Consider the following 20365-nt stretch of genomic DNA (forward strand, 5'->3'; position numbering starts at 1 on the left):
CAAGAAACATTAAACTCGATGTTTTTTTCATTATTTTAATATTTTATTGTTTAAACGTGAACGATGAAACTGTACCACATTTATCCTCAGACAATAAGCTAACACGCACACAAAATAAAGAAAATTTAAAAAAAGATGTGAAAACTTCACTCAAATAGAAATAGTTTCCTCAGTTTTTGTCTCATAAAGATGTAAAACTGAGTAGGATTACTATAGCAACAACACATTACCAGTAGGATAAAACTAACCTGTCACATGACAGTCTAAACCAGGGGTTGGCAATCCTGGTCCTCGAGGGCTGGTGTCCTGCAACTCTTAAACGTCTCCCTGGTCTAACACACTTGAATCCAGTCGCTGAATTCTCCTGAGTGCAGTCTAGTTCTCCAGAGTCCTGCTGATGACCTCATTATTTGACTCAGGTGTGTTGAAGTAGAGACACATCTAAAAGTTGCAGGAGGCCCTCGAGACCTGGAGTTGCCCACCCCTGGTCTAAACCCAGCTCAAGTTCCCTGTAGTGGGTGAACAATCCAACGCTTGGTGAATTCTGCTTCTGTGCGCCAAAGCACATGAAATGCATCTATAGGGTAATTTAATTCTCACTACAAAAAGAAAACAAGGTTGGATCAGCAGATTAACTCCAAACAGGTCAGGTTTGATTATTTTTAAAGATGATCAAGGTGTGTATACAATCAAACATAGCTGAGCAAGGTGTGCCGCATAATTGTGGAGTGCTTTGGCTCAGATGGAGAACATCACAAATGGAGGGATTCAGAGGGAGCAATATGTTCAGAGATCATATTGATCTGCTGGGAAATGTTGATGATGGTTTATTATTGTTTAGATTACCTGAACTGATCATTCCAGGGCTCTCAGCAGAACTTAAACGAGGAGCCGTGCATTAACGGTGCAACTGCAGTCATCCTACAGTCGAGCCGTGCTCGCTTTGTGAATGCGCCATATGGACAGAAAGCATCTCTATTCTGTAAATGTACAACTTAGGCACGATTTCTCCATTTGCCCACTCAAAGAACTCTCTGACACGTCTCTCTTTACAGTGATTCTTGAGAATAGGGACAAAACAGGTCCTATAGATAAAGCACAAAATTTGAATAAAATATACACAAAATAAAAAATTTTCAAATATCTGACTAAACTAACCCTGGGCCATGTGAGCACAACAATTTATATTTTCCTTGTGTTTGCCAAATATTTTGTATTTTAAACATTGTGGTAGGTGGATGGTGTCTTTAAAATAAGTTGTCCTGGAGCAGAACTCAATACATTATAATAGTTTAAAACAATTAAAGGAATACTAAGATAGTATATTATGATAAGTATAATTATTCATATAAATCGTTTAAAAGTAATACATTGAATAAAAAATATTTTTATACATTTTCCAACTCTATTGAAATTTGTCCCAAGTTTTTGTCAACACCATCAGACATAAAAAGATTGTAAAAAAAAATCAGGCATTATTGGGGGGCACCAGAACTTCTGAGGACCCCATGACCACTTCCTTTCTCTTTCTTTGCTAAGAGGGCTGGTTAGCTCTGGTTAGCTTATTTTATTCATTAGTTTTTTCTTTTGTTTTATTCCTAAGTTGCTCGTCACAACCATGGTGTGTCAACACCAGAACTGACAATTTACCAAACTTTGATGAAATTGTGTTTAATAAAAACTTAATTTTAGTTTATTGTAAAGATTTCATGGACCTGATGAGCTACAATATGGCCTCCTTCAGAATATCATATAAATTGGAAGTAGTTTGGCATTTTGTCACCTTGGTCAGATGTCAACTCCATCAGAGTTTTTTCTCACTTAAATGTGCAATTAATTCATTTAAATGTATTTTACATAAATTGCATTACTTCACATGTATCAAATATTTTTTACTCACTAGTTTGTCACCACCTTCAGTTCTGTGTTGTTTTTGTCATGTTGAGATTAATTTGTCGAACCCACATGCGCAGAACACACTCTGGAGACCAGTAAAGGTTATGGTGATTTATTAAATACAGTGCAAACAGGTATGTACAAGAAGCTCAGGAACTGGTGCTCGTCTTCGTGGTTCTGGGTCTCTAGGTGGAAATAAGGCAGGTAAGAGGGGGTTCAGAGATCGTGGGAATTTGCAGTCCAGCCAGAGACCTACCTGCTGATTAGCTCGTCAAAGCATGGAGAGGTGAACTGCAAGGATCCGGAGCTGCAGGCTGGAACGCGGGCGGGAGCTTCTCTAGAGGGCGGACAGGTGAGTGGAGGGTGGTCTCAGGTGAGGAGCCAGGAGGAGAGATCCGCTTGACCAGGGATCTGCCTCTGACAGAACTGAGAGCTGGTCTCAGGGATGTGGCCACCAACGGGTAAAATCCGCGGGGTCTCGAGGATCTTTGGTAATCTGCCCAGGTTTGTAGAAGTTCGAAGAACTCGGGGCTTCGCGGAATGACAAACTAGGAAAGGCAGCACAAAGGAGGTTACTCGGAGAGCAGGTTGGTCGGAGGTGAGCTAACAATGGTATTATCATCACAGGCTAACACTCTGGCACAGGAGTGTTGGCGGCTCCGTCCTGATAAACTCCTCCAAACAATGTAAGTGGCAGCAGTTGTGCAGCTCCAGGTCCAGGCCCTCCAGAAGGTCCCAAGATGCCCCCTGGTGGAGAAACTAGAGACTACCTAACCTCCTTCCCCAGATCCTCACAGTTTTTTGTTTTAAATATTTCTTTTGTTTCTTGAGAAGCATTTGTCTGTAAAACTGAGTAAAAATATCACTAATAGGGTCTCTTGTACCAAATCTCTATTTTCTTTCTTTGATTTTTTTCTTTCTTTAAAATGTATTAATTTTATTTTTGTGAGGTTAAAGCATCTTTTAAATAAAATATGTAATTATTATTATAAATACTTATACTGCTACAAACAAGGACGAACCCTAGTGAAAAAAGTACTTTAGTATATTTCAAATATACTTACATTTGTGTAGATATATTTTAAGTATACTAAATATTAAGTGTACTACCTATAAATATATACAAAGTATACTAAAAATATGCTTGTACTAATTTTGACATAACTTTAAAGAAATGTATTAAATAAAAGTATACTTTAAGTGAACAAAATATATATTTGCCCAAGTGCAAATATACACTTGCGACATTTAAAATATATTTTTAATATGTTTAAAATATTGCTTAAAGATATTTTGTGTAGCTTAAAATATATGCTCAAAACAGTACTATTAGTACTATTAGTGCTAATAGTACCATTAGTACTATTATTAGTCATAATACTACTAATTGTACTGTTATGATTAAAAACAATAGCAATAACAATATTACATTATAATAACTTTGTTATATTATTACTACTATCATTATCAATAGTAACAATAATAATTATCAATATAAGTAATACTAATTATTCTTACTATTTAATATATTGATAATAATTATTTATTGTTATTAACAGTAATGATTATGATTAATTATTATAATAATCATTTCAGTATAGTACTTAGCAATATAATTATGATATTACTATGTATCACATCAGTTATTGTATAATTAATTGTATATTAACATACTAATATATTAATATTCATTAATATTCATATTATTATTGCTATTAGTATTATTAAAAAACAATAACAATGATAACAATATTAAATTATAATAACTTTGTTATATTACTAATACTATTATTAGCAATAGTAATAATAATAATTATCAATATAATAAAAGGAGAATTTAGAGACCAGTTGATCTAAAAGTCATGAATTCAGACTGTGGCCAGGAAGCCGGAGCACCAGAGAACAAAGGAGGTGATTGTTGATTTCAGGAGGAACAGGATCAAATCAAACCCCATTTCCATCATGGGAAAAGAAGTGGAGGCGGTTGAAGAATATATATACTTCAGTGTTCATCTGGACAACAGACTGAGACGCAACAGTGAAGCGTCAGTGGACAGCTTTGCACCTCTCTTCACCCGAGTGTCCAAGACATACGGCCGCAGATACGATGAAACGATGACAAAGTCGATCATCGAACTGTGGCCAAGGGTGTCCTGGTGCCAAGTGCATATATGGACACCCTTATGCCTGAACATGGTGTTCATTATGGACAATCTGTGATGAGCACAGAAGTCCAACAACAGAATACCACTCGAGTTCAGATCGGGGGTTCAGTTCCTCCCAACCACGCCCCTCCAGGTCTCACTGTCATTACCCACATGAGCGTTGAAGCCCCCCAGTAGAACAAGGGAGTCCCCAGGAGGGGCACTCTCCAGTACCCCCTCCAAGGACTCCAAGAAGGGTGAGTGATCTGAACTGTCGTTGTGACTGTTGTTTGTGTAAGCAAACAACAGCTGACAGAACCCGTCCCCCACCTGTAGGTGGAGGGAGGCTACCCTCTTGTTCACCGGGTTAAACCCCAACGTACACGCGCCAAGATGGAGGGCAATAAGTATGCCCACTCCTGCCTTTTGCCTCTCACCATGGGCAACTTCAAAGTGGAAGTACTGTATGTTCAGCCCCTCTCAAGGAGACTGGTTCCAGAACCTGAGCCATGCATCGAGGTAAGACCGACTATTTCTAGCCAAAACCTCTCAACCTGTAAAATATAAAAATTATTCACCCTCTTGTTTATCTTTGTATTACTTTTTATCAAGCTAAACTAAAATTGTCTTTTCTGATGAAAACAAATCCCAAAAAACCTTTAATGTCAAAGTGAAAACTAATTTCTGCAAAATGACAAAAATGTGAAACAAAATAAGTGACTCAGGTGGTGAGGACAGCCTGATCTAGACAGATTTACACACGGACCACATTCCTCTCATTTACTGATGATGATCTAACTGAACTCCAGGGTTCAGAGACTGAGATATTTTAGTAAATGGTAAGTGGTTTGTACTTGTACAATGCCTCATCAAATCCAGAGAACCCAAAAGCACTTCACATTACATTCAGTCATTTACACAGACATTCACATGCTGATGGTGGCAAGCCACAGCAACTGTGGCTATTATCCAGCAGCCACAGCTGCCCTGAATAAGTCTGACAGTAGTAAAGCTGCCATGCAGCGGAGCCACCAAGCCCTCTGACCAACAGCAGGCAAGACGGGTAAAGTGTCTCGACCAAGGACACGACAAAGGTGGACAGAGAACGAATCAAACTAACAACTCTATTTTGGGGGGTAAACTTCTACCAGCATCGCCACCATCGTCCCAACATTGAAACTTAAATGTTTCAATGAGCTTTTCTCTGATTTGGTTGTTGTCTTCATGCTGTAGTTAGGCTGGAATACTGATGAACCAGTGGATGGACTTTCCACACACACTCAACTATTCTACTCACTGTGAAACTACTAGGATCAATTGGCTGGACCTCTGTTGAATTAGGTTAGTGAATTTAAGGTGTGAATATTCCCTTATTTTATCTTACATCATTTTATCCAATTGACATTTTGTGGAATTGAGTTTTCACCTTGACATTACAGTTTTTTATTTGGTCAAAAATGCCACATTCTGTTGCTAAATCCAGTACAATCCTGGAGGAAAAAATGTCAGAGGCTGGAGGAGACCTGAGGATGGAGGTTTAACATCCAGCAGGACAACCAGCCTAAACATCCAGACAGAGAAACAATGACATAATTTACATCACAGTAAAGTCTTGAATGCAAAAGGTGATGTTCACAGAGGCTCCATGAATAAAACTCTGTCAAAACCAGGGGTGGAAATTAAAAATTTTCTCCACCAGCCACAGTGGCTGGTAGAGAAATTGTTTTACTGGCCATTCAAGCATTTCACCAGACACTGTTTTTGTTTTTCGATTACAAACCCTACCGGTACAAGCAAATTATATAAAATATGTGATTTATTCTCAACTCTATGAAAACTGATTTACTAACAATAACTTTACCATACACATACATAATAATTTAGCATAAAGCATGATTTTGTAAATTATGATAATTTAATGCAAAGTTGGCATTTTTAATGCACTTTCAATGCAACTTTTAGAGCTACTTTGCATTAAAAGTGTCATTACTTCATGACAACTGTCATAAACATTCATAAAGACTTCTTTATGTTCATGACAGATGTTATGTCATATTTATGACAGTGTCATGTCAGTCTAATGCACACCCCTTCAAATAATGTGTTACCAAATTTTTATATATGTACAGTACAGAGCAGATATAAATAATATTTCATGCAACTCACATTTATGTAAATCAAACTGGGCCAACTCTGTTTTAGTTTTCAAACCTGAGTGAGGAGGGGGTCGTTGGAAGAACCAATGAAGTGCAATCTGACAGCGTTCCAATCCTTCTCTGTGATGCAGAGATACTGAGCCAGAAAATAAAATCCATCAACTGTGTGTGGCAACACTAGGGTAGGAGTCTGGTACTCTGCTCCTCACAGCAGGGTAACCAGAAGTTGTCAACAACGCCACCTTGGGAATTGCACCCAAGGAAATATACTGCCAGTAGGCTCGAGGTTCGTGACCACAGAGAACAAGACTTTTCCAAAAAAAATGGGATTACATTTATTATTTCATGTTAAAAAGTAGACAATCACAACATAAGGAACACAATAGGAAGGGGGTGTACAGTACTGAGGCCTACCAGCAGGGGGAGGACGGTCCAAATGGGAACTGGTTCCTAAAATAAATGTATAAATCCAAAATAAATCACCCCAAACACTTGTGAACAGGCATTCAATCGTGAAGAAACCCCAACACCGGCCACTCGCACAACACAGTTCCAGTCTCCCAGGAGGCCCCTCCCACTACCGTCAGCTCTCAGCCTGGAGACAAGGGGGTGGGGTCAAACAAGCAAATACAAAAAAAACACAATTACTACAATTTACACTTGGCCAAAGACTAAAATGAGGTTACCTCCAACCTAACCAATTAAAATAATCAATGTTTTAATAGAATAGTTTAAAACAATCCATGGCTGCTTCCTGCAGTGAAGCTGGAGGGTACACAAAATAGAATGTTCCAAAGTAACAAATTCAAACCAAAGAAAACCCAAAACTAAAGAAACCAAACAAATTAACAAAGCAGTTGCGACAATAAAACAGCCAACCAATGAAGCAAGATAAAGTAACCAAAAAAAAATGAAAGAAAATACTGAAACAAAACAGCAGGGTCTCCAGTGAGCTGCAGCAGTGACAGAGCTGGAATTAAATCAAAAGGTTAGTAGGTGATTTTCAGACAATGGAAGGCAGAGGAAACCATTGTCACCTACCAGAGCTGGATGACTTTACCCCAAACCAGAGGATCCTTTCCAGCCCACAGCAGGAGGATCAGCTTTCCAATATGTGCTATATATAAATAATTGTTATTTTTGGTGTTATGGAGCTGTATGGGTGCAATAAAACAATACATACCCGTTTTATGTGAAAACTGCACTGGGGAGGGTGAATCACAGCCACACCCCAGTACCAAGCAGGAGCTTCCAGTGGTTTTCTAGATGTAAACAATTTAAGTCAAATATTGAATTTGTAGGTCTTATGCTGAAGGAGAAACATTACTTACTGATGTAGAGCTTTAAAACATGCACGCTACCCAAGTGACCTTCCCAATGACGTGACCAAATGCCAGCATAAGCAACAAGGTGAGAGAGTCTGCCTTTATACTCTCCACCCCTCATGAGGTGATTAGGGGCCAGGTGTTTTGAATATTGGGGCAGGCTTCTTCCTGCTACATTCCACCCCCCCCAAAAGAATCGTCGCCCCGACGATTAAGCCAAAAGCCAGCTAACACCAAGGTCTAAAAACAGCCGTTACCACATTTAACACTGGATCAGGTGGGTTCCCAACTTGCTGTTCAGGACCCCTTACTGGTCTAGGGAGATGATGCACATTTGAGTGCTGACCTGCAGTTGACCTCTGGGTTCGCCGCACACTTCCCCCATCAGTAGCTGGCTGGGAGGACGATGGCAGCGCCATCTCCAAGGGGCCCTGCATCCTAGAAGGACCAGGCAGTTCTTGATCTTGTTGAACTGTAGCCAATAGATGAGGAGTTTGTTGGGTCACTGCAGCATCCTGTACTGGGGGAGATAACTCTGCAAGCACAACCAAGAAATCATCTTCCCCTGACAGATCTTCCTCTGATGGCAAATGATCAGGTAAGGGCGAGCTAAGGACGGACCCAACTGGAGACCCAGTCCAAACCACTGGTTTCAACATGGTACGGTGAACATTTTTAACCTTTGACTCATCATCCACTGGTGCAATAGTGTACACAGAGCCCCTTTCCTTAGGTGCCTTGAGAACCTTATGCACTACAGAACCCCATATGTCGTGGATCTTGTGGCGCCCCCTTACGCCGAGCTGTCGCAGTAATACAAACTGCCCCTCTTTCAATGGAGCATCTTTCACACACCGATCATTCTTCTCTCTTCTACGCTTGGCAGCCTCCTTCAAACGTTCCCTAGCACCCTCAAAAGCAACCTGTAACCGGCTTTGGTGCTCCTGGATCCATTCATGGACACTGCCACCTACAGGATCCTGAACCCTCCCCAACAGAAAGTCAACTGGTAATCTCGGCTCCTGGCCGAACATCAAGAAAAATGGGGACTCTCCTGTGGCCTGATGAGGTGTGGTATTGTAAGAATATAGAAGTTGTGGTAAACAAGAACACCAGTCCCGTTTACGGGACACCGGTAGGGTGCGCAACAAATTGTGTAGCGTCCGATTAAATCGTTCACACTGCCCATTACCGGCAGGATGGTATGGTGTGGTGCGGGACTTCTCAATACCATAGAGGCCACACAACTGTCGGATCAAGGTGCTCTCAAAGTTTCGTCCCTGATCTGAGTGAATACGAGCTGGGACGCCAAACTTTGAGAACCACTCCGTCACCAAAACCTGTGCCACCGTGGATGCATGTTGGTCACGTGTGGGGACTGCTAATGTATACTTGCTGAAAACATCCGTCAAAACAAGAACATTCTCCAAACCATTACGAGAAGGCTCCAACACCGTGTAGTCCATGGCCAGGATCTCATTTGGCCGTGAAGCCAACAAATGCCCCATGAAACTATATACAGCTGGCTGAACATCCTTTGCAACTTGACATCTCACAGTTACGGCACCACAGTGCCACCTTACCAGACATGCCTGGCCAATAACAGCGGAGCCGGAGCAACTCCAACGTTCTCTCGACACCCTGATGTCCATGTCTCTGGTGGACCTCTGTTAGAACCTCCTCATGTAAAGCAGCAGGCAGCAATACCTGCAGTGTTCCCTCTGTGGTTCTAGGGAGGAAAACCTGGCGGTACAGAACTCCATCACGTTCCACCAGCCGATCCCATTGCCTCAGTAGAACTAAAGCAGGCTGCGACAAATTCTTGCGTTCCTGATGAGTTGGACGCCTTTTCTGCCTCCAGAAGTTCAAGATTTCCTGCAATACAGGGTCATTCTGCTGGAGAGCACAAAGATCAGGACGCGTGTACTGAGGGAAAGCTGTAATGGTGGCCTGAGTTACCTCAGAGTCCTTTTTCCCCAAAGCTTGCTGCAAAGGCTTAGGAAGTAAAGTACCTGGAAGCATAGCTTCCAGATCTTGTACCCCAGGAGAGTGCAGGCGAGACAATGCATCTGCATTCTTATTACTTTTACCTGAACGGTATTTTATGTCAAAGTCAAAAGACGCTAGCTGCGCTGCCCAGCGCTGCTCTGTAGCACCAAGCTTAGCAGAGGAGAGGTGGCTAAGTGGGTTATTGTCCGTGTAGACAATACACTTATGACCCAACAAATACTCACGAAACTTTTCGGTCATGGCCCATTTGAGTGCCAAAAACTCTAGTTTCATAGAGCTATAATTGGCCATATTCCGTTCCGGAGGTCTCAGTCCTCTGCTAGCATAAGCTATTGGTCTCACTTTACCTTCTTTCTCCTGTGAAAGCACAGCCCCTAGCCCACCATGGCTCGCATCAACTTCCAGTATAAATGGGATAGAGAAGTCAGCATAAGCTAGGACAGGTGCAGTGGTAAGCTTTTTCTTCAGCGCCTCAAAACTGTTTTGACAAACCTCAGTCCAATGATCCAGGACCCCTTGGTCCCGTTTCTTCTTGAGCTTGGTACTTCCACTTTCAGCTACTAGTTTATGAAGTGGTGCAGCCAACTTGGCAAATCCCTCCACAAACCGACGATAGTAACTGGCGAAACCCAAAAACGAACGCAGCTCTGAGATGGTACTTGGGGGTTGCCAATTGGCCACCACTTCTACCTTACTTGGATCTGTGGAGACACCCTTATCAGAAATGACATGACCCAGGTAATGGACCTCTTGTTGGAAAAAGGCACACTTTGACAACTTTACCTTAAGATTCTCTTTCTGCAGCCTCCCCAGCACCACCTTCAGCCTATCCAAGTGCTCATCTATGGTAGCAGAGAACACCACAATGTCATCCAAGTAAAGCAGCAGAGACTGGCACTGCTGATCGCCAAAGATTCTTTGCATCAGTCGCTGAAAAGTGCTAGGAGCATTACACAGGCCAAATGGCATGCGGTTCCACTCAAACAACCCAAAAGGGGTGCAAAAAGCAGTTTTACCTCGATCTTGTTCAGCCACTGGGACCTGGTTATAGCCGCTGGCTAAATCCAGGGTGGAAAACCAACATGCGCCTGTCAGTGCATCTAAAGATTCTTCAATCCGAGGAAGAGGGAAGGCATCTTTCCTTGTTTTACTATTAAGTTGCCTATAGTCAACACACATTCTAAGGTTCCCATCTTTTTTTCTTACCAAGACTATTGGGGATGCATATGGGCTGCAACTTTCTCTGATTACCTGAGTGTTCAGAAGTTGGTTAATATGTTCCTTCACCACATCATAATCAGATGGAGGAATCCGTCTGAAGCGCTGGCGAACAGGGGCATCATCCATGAGAGGAATCTCATGAGCAATCAGGTTAGTGCAACCTAAATCTCCATCATGGGCTGAGAAAACTGATGTATACTGTTTAAGAAGAGACCTCACCTTCTCCTGGTTATCTGCTGACAAACTTGACACGTCCACATCCTTCAGCAGATCCAGTGCCACCTCGGAAACGGACTGGGAGGCCATGGTTACAGCACAGGGCGACACCTCTGTTACACCAGCTGGCAAGCTTGCCATAGTGACTTCAACCAGGGTACCAACCCTGGTTCGGGGATAAAGAAGCACATCGGCACAACCCACATTGATGACCAGAATGTCAGCAATGCCATTCTCCACCCTAACCAGAGCAGGTGAGGCAAGCAATCCGGCTGGTAAGCCAGACTCCAAAGGCTCAAACAATGCACTCGTGCCTGCATATTTTTGAGAGCAGGTTGCTGCAACCAGTTTCATCATGCCACCAGGGATCCGACAAGCCCTTTTACCACCCACTCTGGCAATTCCAGGAGCTCCACCTGAGGCCTTCACACTAGTCAGGTGGCACTGATGCAAGGCCTGCCGAACAGGCTCAGAGGCCTGAGATAACACTGGCAGGTCAAATAAAGCCAAACCATGTTGTCCAAAAAGTTCTCTGTAGCATTTGCTGATAACATTCATTCCCAAGACACCAGGAAGGTGAGATGAACCACCCACTGGGGTGTTTTTAACCACCAACACACCACAGTGCATCATAGTTTTATCACAAAGTTCAACCTCAAGTTCTAGGTAGCCAATATATGGTATAGCTAATCCATTAGCAGCCCTAAGCTGTAGCCAGTTACATGTTTGAAGCTTATCTATACCCCATGGTTCAAAATGTTGGTGAAAGAAGCTTTCAGTGATCGTAGACACCATGGAACCAGTATCCAACAAACAAGGAACCAATACTCCTCCCATTTTCACTTCCAACTGGGGACAAGATGACATAAGCTTAGAAGCCTCCGAGCCAGAAAGACCACCGCCAGAACTGTGGCTCTGCAATTCGGCGGGCATTAGTTTTCCGACTGTGGGCCACGATGGGATTGCCTGGCAGACAGTTGGGTTTGTGGAGCGGACTGGGGAGGGGCAACACGAACACCATCACATTCTCTAGCAAAGTGACCAGGCTGCTGGCAACGTCTGCAAATGGCAGGGCCCCGGTTAAAAGTGGAACGGGTCTGCTGATGACCTTGCAGTGATGAGATACTTTGGGTGAGTTTGTTTAGCTGCTCTTGCTGTAGCTTCATCATCTCCCTTATTTCAGTCAACTCTGATGTTAAATGCGAGTTAGTCATCTGCTGGGGGCACTGCACCCCATATTGCAATCCAAGAACTGATGGAACAGAGTGACTGCGGCCCCTAACACCTCCAGACATCCCCTCACGCTCCCACCTGATTGCTTCAGCCCGGACATCTAACAATGTGGCTGTCGGTTTTACACGCACAAACTGCTTTAACTCACGACGTAGTGAGCCATCGATGACATGCTCAACAAATTGGTCACGCAGTAACACTTCAGCATTAGGAATGTCACCTGGGGCTTGCTGCTTAACAGCGGCCATTAAACTCATTAATGCAAGAGAAAACTCTTGTAATGTTTCTCCTTCTTGCTGCCGCCGAGAAAAGAAAGCCTCCTGCAGGGCAACATACGAGTCTGAACACCCATACAGCTCCTTAAGCACAGCAATTATTTTGGCTGGATCCTCTCTTTCTGCCCTGGGACGGAACTTAATTTCCTCATGTGGCTCTCCTTCTAGGTGGTCAAATAAGAAAAAGGCCTGATCCAACTCTGATAGGTGACGGGCTCTCATACAAGCCTGCACTTCCTCTAACCACTCCACCAAACCGATACCTTTTCTTCCTCTGAAAAAGGGACATTTTCTATCCCGGGGAACAAGCACCAACCTCTCCATCGGTTGGACACCAGCATTAGAAGACGACGCAGATGGAGTGGGAGGCTCAGCACTTGAACCAGGTGCAACAGAAGCTTGTCCACATCTCAGCCTCTCATTCTCTGCCCTTAGCTGCAAGATTACCTCCTTTAACTCCTGCAACTCTTCTTCCATAGCTACAATTTTACACAAGAGATGAACAGGAGTTCTGGACCCACGTATGGGAAACACTGCTGCTTTGTTTCAAACAATAAATATAAACCGAAGAAGGAGAAGAGAGAAAAAAAAAAAACACAAGTGGAATGTCTGTTCTCAAAGGAATCCTGCCAACAACGCCAGATTGTGGCAACACTAGGGTAGGAGTCTGGTACTCTGCTCCTCACAGCAGGGTAACCAGAAGTTGTCAACAACGCCACCTTGGGAATTGCACCCAAGGAAATATACTGCCAGTAGGCTCGAGGTTCGTGACCACAGAGAACAAGACTTTTCCAAAAAAAATGGGATTACATTTATTATTTCATGTTAAAAAGTAGACAATCACAACATAAGGAACACAATAGGAAGGGGGTGTACAGTACTGAGGCCTACCAGCAGGGGGAGGACGGTCCAAATGGGAACTGGTTCCTAAAATAAATGTATAAATCCAAAATAAATCACCCCAAACACTTGTGAACAGGCATTCAATCGTGAAGAAACCCCAACACCGGCCACTCGCACAACACAGTTCCAGTCTCCCAGGAGGCCCCTCCCACTACCGTCAGCTCTCAGCCTGGAGACAAGGGGGTGGGGTCAAACAAGCAAATACAAAAAAAACACAATTACTACAATTTACACTTGGCCAAAGACTAAAATGAGGTTACCTCCAACCTAACCAATTAAAATAATCAATGTTTTAATAGAATAGTTTAAAACAATCCATGGCTGCTTCCTGCAGTGAAGCTGGAGGGTACACAAAATAGAATGTTCCAAAGTAACAAATTCAAACCAAAGAAAACCCAAAACTAAAGAAACCAAACAAATTAACAAAGCAGTTGCGACAATAAAACAGCCAACCAATGAAGCAAGATAAAGTAACCAAAAAAAAATGAAAGAAAATACTGAAACAAAACAGCAGGGTCTCCAGTGAGCTGCAGCAGTGACAGAGCTGGAATTAAATCAAAAGGTTAGTAGGTGATTTTCAGACAATGGAAGGCAGAGGAAACCATTGTCACCTACCAGAGCTGGATGACTTTACCCCAAACCAGAGGATCCTTTCCAGCCCACAGCAGGAGGATCAGCTTTCCAATATGTGCTATATATAAATAATTGTTATTTTTGGTGTTATGGAGCTGTATGGGTGCAATAAAACAATACATACCCGTTTTATGTGAAAACTGCACTGGGGAGGGTGAATCACAGCCACACCCCAGTACCAAGCAGGAGCTTCCAGTGGTTTTCTAGATGTAAACAATTTAAGTCAAATATTGAAGTTGTAGGTCTTATGCTGAAGGAGAAACATTACTTACTGATGTAGAGCTTTAAAACATGCACGCTACCCAAGTGACCTTCCCAATGACGTGACCAAATGCCAGCATAAGCAACAAGGTGAGAGAGTCTGCCTTTATACTCTCCACCCCTCATGAGGTGATTAGGGGCCAGGTGTTTTGAATATTGGGGCAGGCTTCTTCCTGCTACATGTGCTACATCACATTCTACACACGCACACCAGAGCTCCCTTCACTGGACCCATCAAACACACACATATACTGATTGATCAACAACCGGGGGTTAAATGTCTGACCCAATAATACATAAACATGTGCCAAGGAAGCAACAATCCAGATGCGTTTTTGATTACTAGTTTTTAACATAATGTAAAGCTCAGAAAAGTTGCTTTTACATTATGCTGCCCTTTTAATTGCACTGCTGTGATATCAAATATATCAAATTTTATTCTAATGTAAAATAAAATATGAACTCTGCAGCTCAACATGAGAGCACAAAAAGCCAAGCGTCTTCCTGTGAATATTCACTGTTCCTTACAGGACGAAAAATGGGATTTTCGTCAGCTATTGACTATTTTGTGTAGCTTGTTTGCAGCGCAGTACTATTAGCAATCTTCAATATAATCGTTAGCAAGGCTCAGTTCCTGCAAGTAGCCAAAATTGTGCACTCTTATGCATGAGGCCCCTGCTCGTGTTATATGTTGAGAGTATGATTTCTGGCAGAATATGGCATAGGTGACATCTAAGCTTTAAGAAATGAGTGCTATGAATTCCACATTTATTGCATAAACGCACTTAACACCAGGTCAGAATAATGTTCATAAATGATTGTGAGGAAGTATCTTGGATTGGAAATACAAGCTGCAACAGGCTTACTTACACTTAAAAATACACAGTTCTGATCAAAATTAAAAAAAGTCCTGCTGGTTCACAATCAGGTAGTAACCTGCCCTAGTGAAAAAAAATACTTTAGTATATTTCAAATACAATTACATTTGTGCAAATACAATTTAAGTATACTAAGTATTAAGTGTACCTATAAATATATATGAAGTATACTAAAAGTATGCTTGTACCAATTTTGATGTAACTTTAAGTACACAAATATAATTGTACCAAAATACACTTTTAAGAAATATATTAAATAAAAGTGTAATGAAGGTCTTCATTACTTGGCTGTACAACACTTAAAATGTGTGTTAAATAAAAGAAATGCATGTTGAATGATAAAAGAAACAGATACAAACAGATTGAAGTATTTTATTGATTGTGCGTTTTTATGCAGTGGCATCTCAGCTGGAACTGGTGGTGGCCTGTTAAAATACAACAAACAAAGGAATAATATAAGTATTGTGATCGTTTGAAATGCACTTAAATGTAGTGATGGGCTATTTGAATCCAGGCTTCGAGGCTTGTGCCGAGTAAAAAGGGGGCGTGTCCGATGAAACCCCACTTCAAGGCTTGTGTCGTCTTGCTGAAAACCACGTGACTGACAACAAACGACTCCTCGCATTGCATGGGTCACGTGACTGCTTCATTTTGGGTGTCGATTTTCAAAATAAAAGCGCGAGCCATGCTGCTTCATGGGTTGTCCATTTTTTCTCGCATCAGAGGAGAATATTTGTCTTCAGTGGCCAAAATAAAATGAACATTGACCAACACAGTTGATGTGTATTGATGATGGCACTCATCAAAATGTAATGTCTGTTACTGCTTTTCCCAATTGTAGATTATGTTGCTTATTTATAACTATATTTTTGTGATTTTATGATGTAAATCTCTTTGAACTGCATTGTTGCTGAAATGTGCTACACAAATAAACTTGATTGATTGTCTGAAATGGAGCCAGCAAGAGGAAAATCTCTGACATCTGGGAATATTTTGAGATCATCCTCACAATAAAATTCTTCAGATAATAATTAACCCCTCCACCTCCCAATTGCTCACCTTCTGCAAAGTTCCACTATTATTTGTAGTCTGATTAGCAAAGATATATCAGTCTTACACAGCAGAAACAGATTTAATGGTGTTGCAGAACTAAAATTCAACATCTAACCAAATATAAGGGATCAGAGCCAATTATAAATTCAAGAAAAAGTGAACGCCCCAACAGGCACTGCACTCCCAAGACACTAAAACATCAAATGTCTTTATTGTCAAATCAGTCTGACATAAAAGAAAACCCAACACAACCACTGACATTCAACATATACCAGGATTAGATTGACTACAAATCATTTTAATAATTAAAACATATGACTATTAAATATGGTTTAATTGATTCTCCTGTTACTAAATATGAGTTTGATGAAAACTTTGTGACAATATTGCATTTACTAATTTTTGGAAGTATGATCCAACTGAGTGACAAAGCTGTTAGTTTCACCAGCAGATGTCACAAGTGAGTCATGAATGAAGCATCGAGTAATGAACCTTTTTGCAAAGCAAATGGCTGGAAAGGTCCATTGCTTCATGAGGCTTCATTTGCCCATCACTAAAAGATTCCCTGGGCTGAGCATCTTTTAAAGGTTCCGGAAGAGACCAAAGCAGATGGAAGAGGGGGAGCAATAGAGCTATGCACTTCATAAATTTAATGTTGGATTTATACTTATATCAATAGAAATGTGATTTTAGATATGCTTAAAATGAATATCATTTGGTAATGTATATTATTCTGAAGATTTGGTTATTTTGTCAAAGTTTGTTTGTGTGTATGTATTTTTTTTTACCCTGTTTCTTGGTGGGTTTGTTAATTGGAACAGCCAGGTACTATAAAAGGCTGCATGTGGGCCACATTAGTTGTGGTTGCTGCTGAGACCCTAGGCCTTTGTAAGCAGGGTTGTCTGTGTGTTCAATGTTGGTGAATAAACACCCAGTGGGATTACACCGTTTCTCTGCCTCAGGTGTCCTACTTCCTCCAGCCGCTAAGGGCCATTCTAACAAAAAGTATACTTTAAGTGCTGTTTTGCTTGGTTCTGAGGTATAACTTGTCACATGTCGTTCAGCTTAATAGTTTTAATGCTGATGCGTTGGGTGTTTGGCATGTTACAATGGAGCACTTCTCCTTTATATGCAGCTTGTGACAAGCTAAACTTCGCTGTAAGACACCGACAGGGCAGCATCGGTTATGGGCAAAAACGGAAAAACACATGCGATATAAATAGAGCCGCAGACTGACTGAGAGAAAAAAAAATAAAAATTCGTTAGCTGTTGATGATTTCCACCTCGCAGCTGATCTGCTGCCAAGTGGACGCGCTCACTAAACGAGCTCCAATTAAGAACACCTGTTGATTGCGTCAGTCCCAAACAATATTACCAGATCCTGTGAGAAACATCAGCAAAAATCTCCAGGAAAATAAACAGGAAACAGCTCGTTCAATTAAAAATAAATAAATAATAATAATAATAAAAAAAACATTGCATACCTCAGTCTAAAATAGTTTATTTTAAGCAGCGAGTTAATTGTCCCACAGAAGTAAACTGTATGCTTTTCAGAGTGAATTAGTAAGCATAGTATTTAGAAAATGTACACTGTGTAAAGTAAAATTTTACACAGTTTAACTTTGGTTTTATTTTTGTTTTAAAACATAATGTTCAAAAGTGTATGCATGTCTTTAATGGAGCAGATGAAGGATTTTAATCACTGTAGATGTCACACACTTATTTTTGTTCAATAAATAAATAATGGATGCATTTAAAAATTATATTATTTATAAAGTGAATAAATGTTTGTAATTTAATTGCAAAAGAAAAACAAAGCTATAATAAAAATGTATAACACACAGAGAGATGTATTTTATGGAAGCATTTTTGTTATTCTTATGGGGAAAAGTCTATATCACAATTTTTGTGAGATACAAGTACTTTTTTATCACAAGTGGAAATGTCAAGGTATTTATTTTTGCTAGTTTTATTATTATGAAGAAAATATCAAATTCAGCTTCTTAGACAATTTAAATATTACAGAATACCATCCATCCATCCATCCATCCATCCATCCATCCATCCATTTTCTTGCACCCTTGTCCCTTAGTGGGGTCGGGAGGGGTGCTGGTGCCCATCTCCAGCTATTACAGAATACCAATAAAAAATACATTTTTAATCCTGAGATTTGGGCTCCTAAAATGTTTGTCCATGTACTGTACAGTATATTCACTCATATTTGGTCATTTTGTCGTGTGTCCTGTTGCTCAGGAAGCCTAGGTTGCTTTGATTAGCAGCCGTCATCTCATCTGCATTGTTGGTCCTGGTGACTATGCGAGGTTTAGATCAGGCCAGTTTTCTGACAATACCAACAGATACTGTTACTTTTTGCTGTTACTTTTACTTTTAGCAGTACCAAGACTTGCTAAAAAATGAAATCAGTGTTTGGAACTTCAGGAGCATCTGGAACATAACCATGTTTACAGGTACAAGTTGTAGCACCAGACTTAAGGTTTGTGTAGCTCCCCTTTAAACACTGAACTGGTGCCAAAATCACAATATCCAGCAGTCATCCAGTCATCTCCAATAAAAAAGAATAATATTGAAACATTCATTTATTTCAGTAACTCTGTTACTAAGTACAGATAGATGTTTTCACCTTTGAAAGCCTTTATTTCTCTTAGTTGAGGATGTTTCCCTTTTAGCAACATTTAAGATTAGAATATTAGTCAGATCAATAAAAACATTTTTAATGCCAAATGTGGCCTGGATAAAATGTTTAATTCCTTTTTAAAGGAATTAAACATCCTTTTCAAAAGGTACTATTAATCTAACAGATAAGCTTCCTTGGAAAGCAGACTTTAATTTATTTAGAACTTATATTTGCAAGATTGATGATGACATACAGTAATAAGTGAGAGGATGAGATCAGTCAGTTTTGTCAAACAACGGGTGAAAGAAACTTCTTTGGCTTGGAGAAGAGAAAACTAACCCAGAATCCCCTGCTGCTTCAAAATGCTGTTAACCTGGAAGGGCTGCTAAACTTTATCATGGTGGAACACGCTGGCAGTGAGGATAAAAGGAGACAGCGAGTGTTGTTGGCTCTGTTTTTCTAACTCATTCAATTCATTTCTGCAGTTCACCAGCTGAAGGCTAACCTCAGGATAGACATTATTATATTTATACACCTCGGCTCTGGCCGGCAGCTGCACAGAACTTGATTTATAGACAGTAGCCTGCAGAAATAGCGCTGCCCTTCTCATTTAGCTCACGTCTGCTGTCTGGTTTAGAATCCACCCTACAGGTTTGTTTGGGTGTCGGTGAACTGGTAATAGACTGGGAAAACGTCTGCATCGATATATCTTCCCATGAGGCTATTCCTCCTTGCTGTCCAATAGCATTCCACTTGAACCACAGACTCCACATGCATTATTCTCTAAAGAGAAGAGAGCTGCCTCTCACAGATTTCTCATTTCCAATAGAGTAGAATCCATTAAGAGTGCTAGACAGCGGAGACAGAGCACAATGTAAGGTTTTTAATGGCTAACAGGTCATGTACCAGAATATCAACATGACACAACAAAATCTTTTATGGCAAATAAATTACATTGAAAAGGGACCCTAAAACCTGCAATAATGGTTCATAATGTGCTTTTATTTTTTTGTATTTTTGCCTAGAGACAGAATCAGTTTTTTGACAAATTATTTAACAGGTTATTTAAGATTTCATCCACCCATCCATTTTCTTTACACCCTTGTCCCTCAGTGGGGTCAGGAGGGTTGCTGGTGCCCATCTCCAGCTAACGTTCCGGGCGAGAGGCGGGGTCACCCTGGACAGGTCGCCAGTCTGTCGCAGGGCAACACAGAGACAAACAACCATGCACACACACACACTCACACCTAGGGACAATCTGGAGAGGCCAATTAACCTGACAGTCATGTTTTTGGACTGTGGGAGGAAACCAGAGTACCCGGAGAAAACCATGTTTATTTAAGAATTCATGTATAATATAATTTCCTTGCAATGTCAACTGGTCCCTTTTTTGAAAACTTTAGAGCAGAACATTTAATGAGTAAGACATTTTTGTCTCAAGACATATTTACTATGAAGGGTCTATAAAAGCTATGATTAGTTTAAATAAATGGATACATGAATCTTCAATGATTGTTGAAGCCACG

The 20365-nt window shown here is 40.9% G+C and overlaps 1 long non-coding RNA gene across 1 annotated transcript; it reads right to left on the reverse strand.

Moving 5' to 3' along the window:
- Positions 1-1992: 1992 nt before the first annotated feature.
- Positions 1993-15340, reverse strand: LOC108167201 (uncharacterized). Its single transcript, XR_001777560.2, has 3 exons — positions 14454-15340; positions 2153-6358; positions 1993-2079 (listed from the first exon to the last, which is right to left on the reverse strand). It is a non-coding gene; the product is annotated as an uncharacterized LOC108167201 (long non-coding RNA).
- Between the last annotated feature and the right edge of the window lie 5025 nt (positions 15341-20365).

Source organism: Poecilia reticulata, chromosome 18, assembly GCF_904066995.2.
Source record: "Poecilia reticulata chromosome 18, P_reticulata-male-v2, whole genome shotgun sequence".
Lineage (NCBI taxonomy): Eukaryota > Metazoa > Chordata > Actinopteri > Cyprinodontiformes > Poeciliidae > Poecilia > Poecilia reticulata.